Source organism: Dromiciops gliroides, chromosome 3, assembly GCF_019393635.1.
Source record: "Dromiciops gliroides isolate mDroGli1 chromosome 3, mDroGli1.pri, whole genome shotgun sequence".
In the NCBI taxonomy this organism is placed as follows: domain Eukaryota; kingdom Metazoa; phylum Chordata; class Mammalia; order Microbiotheria; family Microbiotheriidae; genus Dromiciops; species Dromiciops gliroides.
The window spans coordinates 47,105,825-47,118,336 of NC_057863.1; the positions used below are offsets into that span (position 1 = coordinate 47,105,825).

The window sequence follows — 12,512 nt, forward strand, 5'->3', positions numbered from 1 at the left end:
TAGGTGGCACAGTGGATAAAGCACTGGTCCTGGATTCAGGAAGACCTGAGTTCAAATCCGGCTTCAGACATTTGACATTTACTAGCTGTGTGACCTTGGGCAAGTCACTTAACCCTCACTGCCCTGCCCCCCCAAAAGTAAATTAATGTACCTACCTTCCCAAAGCTCCTCCCACAATTGTCATTTTCCCCTTTTGTCATTTCTACCACACTGATAAATGTAAGAGGAAACCTTAAAGTCGTTTCAATTTTCACTTCTCTAACGTTAGTGATTTGGAGCACTTTTTCTTAATATAGCTAGTGATAGCTTGGATTTCTTGTTATAAAACTGAATCAATTCCTAAGGAAATGGAACTTTTTCAGAGAAACTTTCTGCAAAGACTGTTTTCCCTTTTAACTGTTTCCTTTCTAATTGTAACCGCATTTGTTTTATTTATGCAACAACTTTTGAATTTCAAATAACCAAAATTGTTGTATAAACCTAATTTCTGCCAGAGCGCTTTCTAGTTTTCACAGTTTTTGTTTGGTTGTGAGCCCTCATCGAAGTTGGTATGGTCTTTGAGTTTACTGAACATTATGCTATCTTCATTTCTTCCACACACTGTAATCTGTTGCCATTAATGAACCTCTCTATTTTGTAACCCGTACCAAACAGCTTTAATTTTTATTGCTTTGTAATACACTTAGATGAATTTGTATATCAAAGGAGAAAGTACATAATACATTTAACAAGATGATATCCCATTTGTATCTTGGTTAGAGTGGTTACTGGCCCTGGTTTGGGGAGAATGTTTTAACCTACATAGACATGTAATAATCAGATAAGTCATGGTAATGGTAACAAAATAGCATTCCAAAAATCAATACTATCAGCTCTTCTTTATGTGTGGAGTAATCCCAACAACATTCAATCTCAGTCTGCTTCTGGCTATAATGGGTTCAATTACGGACAATCTCTATGAATCCCTATGGGTATAGGGAACAAGAAATCATTTCAGTACTATAATGCATTCTAAAATCCAAAACAATTCTACTTCAATAGTACAAATAATCAATAGTTTACTATTTGTAAAAAGTATAATGATATCTTTCAGAACCTAATTCAATAAGCTTTTAAAATTATACCTTCAGGTTTACAAAAACTAGGTTGAAAGTCCCATTCTTAGGTTCATCAATGACTGAATACATGATTTTAAGCAACTAATAACCTCTTTGTTCTTCATACTATTCACTACTACCCACTTACCTGTTAATGAAATCCTGAGTCTTAATATTTTAAAATTACTGACAATTTTGGAAGTTTTGTGTTCTTCCATTAGATAACAAAACTTCTTTATAATTGCTTTGACACTACTACTAGGGAAAGAAAATGGGTGATTCGAAAATGGTTGTGCAGTAAAAACCAATATGCCAATAAAATATGTAAAATAGGTATGTATCTGAATATATGTATGTATGTATGTATGTATGTGTACATAAATGCCCAGATATATGCTAAAGAAGAGTTACTACTATCAGTGATAAATAATTATTCAAGACAATTTATCTTCAAATTCATTCATAGATATGAGGTACTCTGTAATAGATTAATCAACTTTTATATCACATTATTTCAATAGCAAAAGAACACACTCATAGGAAGCTTGTTTTTTTTAAATTTTGCCCTTTTCACCAAGTTTAAAGAAAATGAAATTATTCCATCTCCCTTTCTATCAGGAAAATATAGAATAACAACTAGAATTTTAAAAAAAAAACAAATAGGGGGCAGCTAGGTGGTGCAGTGGATAGAGCACCGACCCTGGAGTCAGGAGTACCTGAGTTCAAATCCGGCCTCAGACGCTTGACACTTACTAGCTGTGTGACCCTGGGGAAGTCACTTAACCCCAAGTGCCTCACCAAAAATTAAATAATTAAATGAATCAATGAATGAATAAATGAAATCTTTTTAGTCAGATCACCATCCAATCCTTTCATCAAGTCCTACTCCCTACTCTGTTTGATGATAATTTACGGGTGACTTTATGTCCTCAAAGGTTATACCATATAATGTACGAATGAATATAAGCTGTGACAGTTCCTAAACTAGAAAAGTTCTGAGTGTGAGTCAAGCAATACCTTGCTGGATCTATATGACCACTCCTTAGTTTTCTCCTTTTTTTTCTTTGTAAACATTTATTAGTGATCTTTTTTAAAAACTGCTAACATTTCCCATAGGTCCCCTCTCCCTACAGCAAATGAACCCTCTCAACAAATAAGTCACTATTCCCCAGTAAATAATCAAAGAATATGAACAGGCAGTTGGAAAAATGCTTCAAATCACTAAATAACAAGAGAAATACAAATTAATGCAACTCCAAGGATATACTTCATACCCGTGACAAAAATGACAAAAAAGGAAAATGACAATTAGTGGATGGGATGTGGGGGGACACGAATTCTAATACACTGCTGGAGTAGTGAAATACATAGCCATTGTGGAAAATAATTTACAACTATACCCAAAAAGTCACAAAACTGTGGATACCCTTTGACCCAACATTATTACTACTAGGAATACACTGCCAAAGAGATGAAAGAAAGTGGGAAAGGACCTTCACATGCAAAAATATTTATAGCAGTACTCATAATGAAGAATTAGAGCTAAGGGGGAGTGTCTATTAACTGAGGAATAGCTGAATAAACTATGGTATATGAATATAATAATACTGCACAGTAGGACATACGAAAAGGACTTGCATGAATTGGTAAGAGTCAAGTGAGTAGAACCAGGAAAAGTAATTTATGCTACTACAATGTTACAAAAAAAGAGACTTAAAAGAATAAATGCAATGACCAACTACTATTCCAGAAGACAGAATGAGGATGAAACACAGTTTCCACCTCTTGACAGAGAAGAAATGGATTAGAGGTACAAAATGAGACATACATTTTCAGATATGGTCAATGTATGGATGGAGAGTGTGTGAGTGTGTGTGTGTGTGTGTGTGTGTGTGTGTGTGTGTGTGTGTGTGTGTGTGAGAGAGAGAGAGAGAGAGAGAAAAAGAGAGAGATTGATTGATTGATTGATTGATTGATTACCGGAGCTTGTTCCAAGAGAGGTGGGGTGTTCTGTAGGTGCCAGATTCCTAGTTCATGATCCAGCAGAGCCTCAGGCTTACTATGTGAAGGTGGTGAAGGACACTCCCAACAATAGGAGGCCTGCCTACCCATAAGACTTCTGCCCAGACACCTTTCCCCAGAGCTTCTATGCAGTACCTAAAAACCAAGGTGAAAACCCTCTCAGTACCGCTGCTGTGCCATTTCATCCTGGACATGCAGAAAGTACTTGAAGTCAAAACAGTGAGAACTTCAAGGAAGGAGTGACCATGGCAATGTTGTCCCCAATGTCTGGGTAAAAGATCAGCCTCCTGATGCAACTGCTCTTCCCCAAGAGAGCATCATTGTATAAAAGATGATAAGAGAATGACCTTTGGGTTCCCAATAGTCAAAATTCAATCTGAACTGTGTCAGTCTTCACACAGTCTGAACTGTGTCCCAGAAACCTCTTCATCTGTGAAACTGCCACCTAGGCACACCTTCAGCCAGTGTGGCCGTCCCCTCTTCTTGGATGGCTCCTCCCAGTGCCTGCATTTAAGGTCAGTCATCTCTCCATCTCTCACAAGGTTGTAGTCTGGGCCTTCCTAGATGACATGCCCCCTCCTCCCCTTTTTCTGCTTCCTAGGTGTAGCTTCATCCCATGAGAATGTAAGCTCCCTGGGGTCAGAGCAGCAACTCCCCCCCACCCCACCCCCACCCTATCACCTTTAAGCTTATATTTGTATTTTCAGTGCTTATCACAGCACCTGGCATATAGTAATGCTTAATAAATTCTCATTAACTGACCAGTGCTAGAAAAGCCAAAAAAAAGACAAGAGCATCAATGAAGCAATTTTTTAATGCACAGAAGAGAACAGAAATGGAATTTCAGAGGGAATGCTGACAAGTGGGACAGCTTTTGGCACATAATCTGCTGAAGTGAGTGAGTATATTTTTTAATAAAACAAGCTCTATATTATTATATTTAGTTTCATGAGCAATACTATTTCTGTTTTTTGTAAATTAAAAAGCTCCCACCTCATTTAATCTCACCTTTGACAGTGTAACGATTGGAATGACGCCACCTGCTGGAGACTTACTGTAGAAGAGTTCTGCCCATGAAGCGAAGGTCTTTGAGGGCAAGACCGGGCGTCAGGAAGTGACACGGGCTAGTGGGAGGAGGAAGGAAGAGACTGGCGCTCGGTCTCACTCGCTTTCCTTTGGACTCTGGTGGAGAGCGGAGCTAGAAATGTGCTCTCCCTTTAATAGATAGGAATCTAGGCCTTTTTCTCTCTCTTTACCAAATTCTTATTCTCCTTAATAAATGCTTAAAAGTCTAACTCTTGCTAAAGCTTATAATTTATTGGCGACCACTCATTAGATATTTTAGACAGTTTAGCTAGAATTTTAGCCCTTAACAACAGAAATGTAGAATTCAAAGAGATGGAGTTGACCTGAGAGTGTTCCTGATTTGCTTGTTAGCCTGTGCAAAAGCACAGAAATGGGACATAATAAAAAGTGGAAACAACTACTGTGAACTCTGGGGAAAAGTAACTGGAGAGTGTCCCTTTCACTTTTTGAATAAAAAAGTTCTCAAAAAAAAAAAAGCTCCCACCTGTTAGTATTTATCAAGTTCAGGATAAAAAAAATCTGAAAAGGTAAAAAATATAGCCACACTGATTTCTTTTTTTTATACATTCATTAAACATCCTTTTTAATAACACATTCTACAATTCTGTTCATAGAGGTATAAGTGGCAGAGCTTATTCAAATTAAGCCTTTTAAACACAAGTACAGCATTCTTTTCACATCACCACATAGCTTTTTCTACCTGTCTCTATACACTACCTAGAACACTACTTATGAAGATATCAAGTACTTAATATTTGTTGAATTAAATTCTATGACCTTTGTGCATGAACATCTACTAGTAAAAACATAATGACTGTATGAATAGAGAACTAAAAAAATCAACTATATAGCAGTAGGAAAATGTGGCTAAATTCACATACTAGAAGGATGATGCTGACCCTTCTTCCTTCCCCCAGCAGAAAACTAGACTGGGATCTTATTTCTAGTAGTAGCAACAGCTTTGCACAAATCTGTCATATTCATTTCTCCCTTCCCACTACCAAACCCAGTCTTTCTTGCAACTAGTTATTTTCAAAATGGCTAGTCCAGATTTCTAGCTTTGAAAAACAGCATATCTAAATGTGAAGTAAAAGGAACATATGAATGATTTCATTTGCACTAAATGTCCAGGTTATTAAACATCAGTTCCTTTCTCATTAATAAGATATTCAGTATTATATAGCTTCTAGGTTTACATATTCATCACTGATTCCTCAACTTTTTTTACCATACCTTTTCAACTTTACTACACATTACTCTCTTCGTACACTCTCTCTTAAGTAAAACCAAGCTAGCCTTTCTCAAGTTCCTCACATCTTCCTTTCCATGAACTACACCCCCCCACACACACCCCCCCCCACTAGCATGTACATCACATTTTAGAAACCCTTTTTTTCTTCCAAACTGCTCAAGCTTCATCTTTTTTCTACATGAAGAATTTTCATGATTCACTAAGCTGCTAGCACCTTGCCCACAAAAAACATACCATGTAGACACATATCTATGTGGTCTCCTTCAAAAGAATATAAGCTCCTTAAGGCCAAGGGAGTGTTTCATTTTTGTCACTATATCCCTGATGCCTAGTATAGCGCCTGTCACACAGAAGGCACGAAACACTTGATTAATAAGTAATAGCAATGTATTTGTCTAAATAATAATTCTGGTCCTCTCTTTTAAGAATCCTAATTTTGTCCCAATTAATAAAATCTTTTCGTAATGCCTCATGTCAAAATGCCATGTGATAAAATATGGTGACACAATATGAACCGGCTGAAAATACTTATTCTGAATTCATTTTACTTTCTAGCAAACACTATTACCATCCAATCAATAAAGACTTAGTAAGTACCTACTATGTGCCAGGCACTGTGCTAAGTTCTGGGGATACAAAAAGAGGAAAAGACAGTCTAGACAGTTCCAACTCTTAAGAAGCTCACAATGGGGCATCTAGGTGGCACAGTGGATAGAGCACCGGCCTTGGAGTCAGGAGGACCTGAGTTCAAATCTGACCTCAGACACTTAACACTTACTAGCTGTGTGACCCTGGGCAAGTCACTTAACCCCAATTGCCTCACTTAAAAAAAAAAAAAGAACAAGAAGCTCACAATCTAATGTGGAAGATCACATGCAAACAAATATATACAAACAAGCTATATACAAGATAAATAAGAAATAAGTAACTGAAGGAAGGCACTAGAATTAAGAGGGAATGGGGAAAGCGTCCCACCATAGATTACATTTTAGCTGGATCTTAAGGGAAGGCAGGGAGGTCAGAGTGGAGGAGGGAGAGGATTATAGGCAGTCAGAGACAAAACCTACAGCCAAGTGATGGAATGTCTTGTTTGTGGAACAATCAAGAGACCAGCGTAAAGTGGACTGAACAGTATATGGAGAGGAGTAAGATATAAGAAGACTGGAAAGGTAAGTCGGGAGCCCAGAATTTACACACAATAATGTCTAAGACAGAATTTTTCATTTAAAAAGTAACCATTTTAAAATAAAAAGTTACAAAGCAAAAAGGAAATTATTTTACTCTTTGTTTCCATTATGTACATAGCAATCCAAAAAAGTATGTTCGCACTAATTTAATGGTAGATACTATCACAAGATCACAGATTTAGAGCAGAAAAAGATTTGAAATATCACAGCCCAATTTCCTCATTTTACGGTTGAGAAAACTTGCCCCAAACTTGTCTAAGGTCACAAGGTATGTAAAGACCAGACCTGATTCTTTCCACTACACCACACTACTCGAATGGATTCAAGGACGAGCACCCAAGGCACGCCACCAGTCCTAACATAAGACTCCTGGAATCAGCATCAAATGCCTTTGATGAGACATGAGGCAAAGTAACATTAAGAAGAGCTGTCTCTGTCTCTCTGTCTGTCTGTCTGTCTGTCTGTCTGTCTGTCTCTCTCTCTCTCTCTCTCTCTCTCACACACACACACACACACACACACACATACACACACCAAATAAATAAGAGCTGTGGGGAATGTCCATTATGGTTGGACTTATTAATTTTAAACAAGAACATGTGATGACTCTCCCAGCTAAACCGCAAAGGCCGTCTATTTAATCCCATCCTCTCATTTTAAAGATGGGGATATTGAGCCTCAAAGAAGGTAAACGACTTGGCCGTGGTCCTACGATGTCAGGGGCGGGATTTGAATCCAGGTCATCCTGATTCTTAATGCCAGCATTCCACACTACCTCTGACCAAGAGTTGGTCTCTGCACAGTCACACAGCTGATCAAACTCTGCTCGGCTAAAAGGAAGCAGCTGCAGGTATAGGACCCGCTGCTCCATCTGCCTTGAGCGCTGGAAGAGCACCCTTCACCAAGTCCCTTTGGCTGCTGCCCGGACAATCAGCCACAACAATCCAACTGTCCAGTTCCTCCACTAAAAGCAAGGAAAACTAACCTCGCCCCGATACAGTTCTTAACGGCTCTCACTTTTATGCCCGTCTCTGAAGTTTGCAAAGTATCCTAAGGCGCCTCTGATCGGACCCCGGAGGTAGGTACCATTCGTCAGGCTCACCGGGGCGGTTTGGCTGCGGAAGGTCAGCCGCGGGAATCCGGGTTTTCCCGGCTCAAAGTTAGGAGGCCCCCGCGGTCCGAGTCAGGCCCTCCGGAGTTTGGAGGGCCGGAGCCCCAGCCACCACCAAGCCCGGCTCCGGCCGGGGACCCTCGGTCTTCGGGGTCTCCGCTTCGGAGCGGCATCTCCGAGAAGGCAGGTGAGAGCGGCCCCGGACCTGGGCAGCTGCCCAGGGTGCTGAAGCTGAAGGATGACCTTCCAAGGGGCGATTTGCCGCCGGCGTATGGGGGGGGGGCGGGTACCTCCTCCTCACTGTACCCCGGAGAGGCTTCGGGCCCCCCAAAATAACCCACTTCCAGCCGAGGTCCGAGCGTAGCCCCCGCCGTGGGCACCCTCGTGGTCTCTCCTCTTCTCCCTGGGGGGGTCTATTGCCTTTTAAACCGACAGCACCGACCCAGCTAGCTGGGCTTAGGTGACCCTTCCACGGCCAGGAAGACACGAGTGGACTGGAGCGCCCGGGACCAATGTCAGGAGGGTCAGGGGCATCCCCGGGCGGCCGCCCTCCCTCCCGCGGGGCCCCCAGCCCGTCTCAGGGGCGGGGCAGAAAATACCGAAACGAATTAAAACTTCAAAACACCCTCTCCGCCCTTTAAAAAAATAAGTGTGGGGGGAGGGGAGGGAGCGAGGTTAGGCGGACGGGTCACGGCAAGGGTCAAATCCCGCAAAGGCGCCTGCACCCTGCCCCGCCCCGCCCCGCCCCGGGGACTGGGGGGAAGGGAGCGGGGAACCCACGTTCCCGGGACAGATGGTCAGGCGGATGGAAGGACGGGCGGACGGACGGACTGACAGCACAGGCCCCCGCCGAGGCCCGGCCACGGCGCCCCGCACTGCCGGCTCTCACCTGAGGGAGGAGGGGCCAGGGGTGGTGGGCGTGGACCCTCCTGGTGAAGAGCGAATTCGTTCCGAGTCCCTCCTCAATCGCGTCAAGAGAGCCTAAGCGGCATCCATGACCCCGGAGCTCGCTCTGCGGGCCCAACGGCGGAGAAGCCAGAGAAGAGACGACAACACGGCGGGGAGGCGGAAATCCCGCCTTCTGCGCGCTCTCATTGGCGGAGGGGCGGAGGGACGGGGAGGGGCTGCGGAAAGTGATTGGCCGGGTCGGGCTGTCCGTTAAGAGAGCGCCTCGGTCGAACTCGCTTTTCTCCGCCCTCTTTCCCCTCCTCCTTCTACCCCTCCGCCCCTGCGCTGTTGTGGTTGCTGCGGCTCCTCCTCGTCCTCCCTCCCTGCCGCAAGACCACGCTCACGAGTGGACGGGCGGAGAGGAATGGCTGAGATGGGGTGGAGGGGAGAGTAGAGGGCGGCTTGGCGAGGATGCGCCCTGGAACCGTCGCAGCTCCAAGGCGCCGGCCTGCACCCATATTACAGAGGCGGACCCCGGAGGCAGGTTCTGCGACTTGCTGAACTCAGCTGGGAAGGACCCACCGGGTCCCCCTTTTTTCAGGGCACACGCCCATCCGCGCCTTTGACTGCCTCCCTCCCCCTCCCCCCAGGCCTTAGCACGGGCCGGACAGGACTGGTCCGGGATGAGTGGGAAGCAGAGCCAGAAGACTGCTCCCCGCCCCTGAGCTAGAGGAGGCGGGATCCCATGAGTCTGCAACTAAGAACAGAAGCCGAAACATGCCCGAGGGCCGGGGTGGGTTTGGGTCTGTTTTGTCATTTGTTTGCCCTTCCTCGGAGGCCGGGCTGAACGTGGAGAGGAGTCTGGAGCTGAGATCCCAAGACTTTGTCTTAGGAAACTCAGTCCGGGATCTCGAAATCGGAAGAGACGTTGGACACCGGGAAGTCCTGGCCCCCCCAAACTGTGTCATGCAATCTACCACGTACCCATAAAGCCCTTTGGGCTTGAGAATTCCCAGTGAGGGGGAACCCACTATCAAATGAGACATCGGTAAAGCGGGAAGCACCAGCCTGGTACCTAGGAAGGACTGAAGAAATGTTCTTTCCCTTCTTCCCTGAAACCACCTATTCCATTTGAGGGTAGCTAATTGTCCTGGGACGTTTCTTCCAAATGAAAAGTACTTCTTCAACTTTCGCCTATTGTACCTAGTTCTGCTTTCTGGAGCCAAACAATGAGTCGATTTGGGGGGAGGGAGGGTCTTTTTTTTTTTCTCCAAGCCAAACGTTCCAGCTCTTTCACTTTATCCTGATAGCATGAGCTCCCCTACCTGTTCACCTTGATGGGCATTTTCCAAGCACTCTCTAGTTCATAGACAGAACATTCCTAAAATTTTCCTCTGGCCTTCCTTCAAGTCACATTAAAACCCCACCTTCTACAAAAAGCTTTTCCCAGATCCCCTTAACGCTATTGTCTTCGCTCTAAGTCTACCCCCAATTCTTTACATGTTTTCCGCCCCATTCAACTGGGAGTCCTTGACGGGGACTAGTTTTTTCCTGTCTTTATTCTAAGGATTTAGCACATACATGCTGCCTAATAGATGCTTCTTGACTTGCCAAGAAGAACAGAACACAATTTTCTAGATGTGTTAAGGTAAGGTGGGATAGAACATATTATCACTCCCAATGTCCCCACAGCTAAGTGACAGAGCAAGAATGAGAGTTTGGGTGTTCTGACCCCAATATTATTACTCTCCATTATAATTTTTAAAAATAATAAGAGGGCAGCTAGGTGGCGCAGTGGATAGAGCACCGGCCCTGGATTCAGGAGGACCTGAGTTCAAATCCAGCCCTCAGACACTTGACACTGTGTGACCCTGGGCAAGTCATTTAACCCTCATTGCCCTGAAAAAAAATTAATAATAATAACTAGCTTGATATAGCTATTATCCTCACAACTCTGGCCAAGTAGGTGCTATTATTATTCCTATTTCAACAGATGAGGAAACAGGTTAAGTATGAGCCAGGGGTCAGGTCATACTGATTCAGTGTCTCAAGCTGGTTTTGAACTCATGACTTCTGAACTCCAAGTCACCTAGCCTCTGCCTCCTATCTGGTTAGTTTGGTTTTGTTCATTCCCTTCCTTTGTTTTTATTTTTGCTATGCTTGACCAGGCAACTTCAATGCAGATGAATTTTCATTGCCTTTAACAAGACTTGTTCCACTTCATGGTTTCCAAAATGCTTTATTACCTCCCCCACCCCATAAAGAAATAGACTCAAAGGGGCAGCTATAGATGGCGCAGTGGAAAGAGCACCGGCTCTGGAGTCAGGAGGACCTGAGTTCAAATCCGGCCTCAGACACTTAACACTTACTGGCTGTGTGACCCTGGACAAGTCACTTAACCCCAATTGCCTCACCAAAAAAAAAAAGAAAAGAAATAGACTCAAAGGTTCTAAGTGACTTTCTCCTGGTGGTAGAGGTAGGGCCATGCAGATGGATTTGAACTCAGGTTCTCTCACTTAAAAATCCAGAGCTGTTTGCACAACACCAAGCTGTTTCTTAGTTACCTAAATGATTATTTTTTTAAAAAGACATTTCAAGAATGATAAAGATAGAAGAGAACTTCAAGATCATCAGCTCTCATTTTCCTAACAAGGAATACTGATAACTTTAGAAGAAAGAATGTAATTGCAAGGCATCACAGGAATCCGATGACAGGATAGTCCACATTAATATTTTCTCCATCATTTTCTTAAGTCTAGACAATAAAAATAAACCAAGAACTGATTTATAGCATTTGCCAGTTTTCAAAATGTTAAGGCTCATACTTAAAATGTAATGATGGCAGGAGCTGGTTGGGGCAGGCTCCAGCACACCCCTGCTTTAAATGGTTCTAGTATAATTGGAAAGGAACCATTGGAACATTAGCACTAATTAGCAATCATCTGCTTTAAGTAATGAAAGCATAAAACTACACAAAGACTTTTGGGAACCTCTGTATTTCCCAGTCACCAGGTACATACGGGTCTGCAATAATTTTACTGCCAAAGGTGCTTCAATTAAAACCCATAAGCTTGGAAAAAACCAACAACTAAACGAACTCTTTAGCTCTCTAGACCTAGAAAGGCCTCAAGAGGATGTAAAGATCATGGATGGCATATGGATTAGCAAATCTTGTATCTAGATGGACCCCCTTGCTTTACAAAAGAGACCTAAGTAAGCTAAATGTTTTGATATGTTTGTATGTGTGTGTGTAAATTATATATGTGTGTGTGTGTGTAAATATTATTTATATACACACATAGCTCAGTGAATTGAACACTGGGCCTGGAGTTAGGAAAACCCGAGTTTAAATCCAGCCTCAGACACTAGCTGTGTGACCCTGGGCAAGTCACTTAACACTGTTTGCCTCAGTTTGCACATCTGTAAAATGAGTTGGAGAAGGAAATGGCTAACCACTCCAATATCTTTGCCAAGAAAACCCAATGGACAGATTGAATCAGACATGAACAACTAGATGATAGATAGCTAGGAAGGAAAGAAGGAAGGAAGAAAGGAAAGAAAGAGAGAGAGAGAGAAAGAAAGGAAAGAAAGAAAGAAAGAAAGAAAGAAAGAAAGAAAGAAAGAAAGAAAGAAAGAAAGAAAGAAAGAAAGAAAGAAAGAAAGAAAGAAAGAAAGAAAGAAAGAAAGAAAGAAAGAAAAGAAAAAGACTGCATGACTCCAAGTCTATTTACTCCAAATCAGGTATTCTTTCTTCTTTGCCACACTTCTTCCAAGTAAAAGCTAAGGGATACAATTTTGAAAATAAATGTAACTTGATAGTAATAATGTTTGTTATTCTCCTGTGTGAATATTTATTGCATCACAACTTT

General features: G+C 42.8%; 1 protein-coding gene across 1 annotated transcript in view; it reads right to left on the reverse strand.

The window, feature by feature from the left end:
• Positions 1-8,817, reverse strand: part of RNF13 (ring finger protein 13) — a 104,168-nt gene extending 95,351 nt beyond the window's left edge. Inside the window, exon 1 of the mRNA XM_043996238.1 lies at positions 8,645-8,817. The gene's annotated coding sequence lies outside the window, so the exon portion shown is untranslated. The remainder of the gene's footprint in view (positions 1-8,644) is intronic.
• Positions 8,818-12,512: the final 3,695 nt, after the last annotated feature.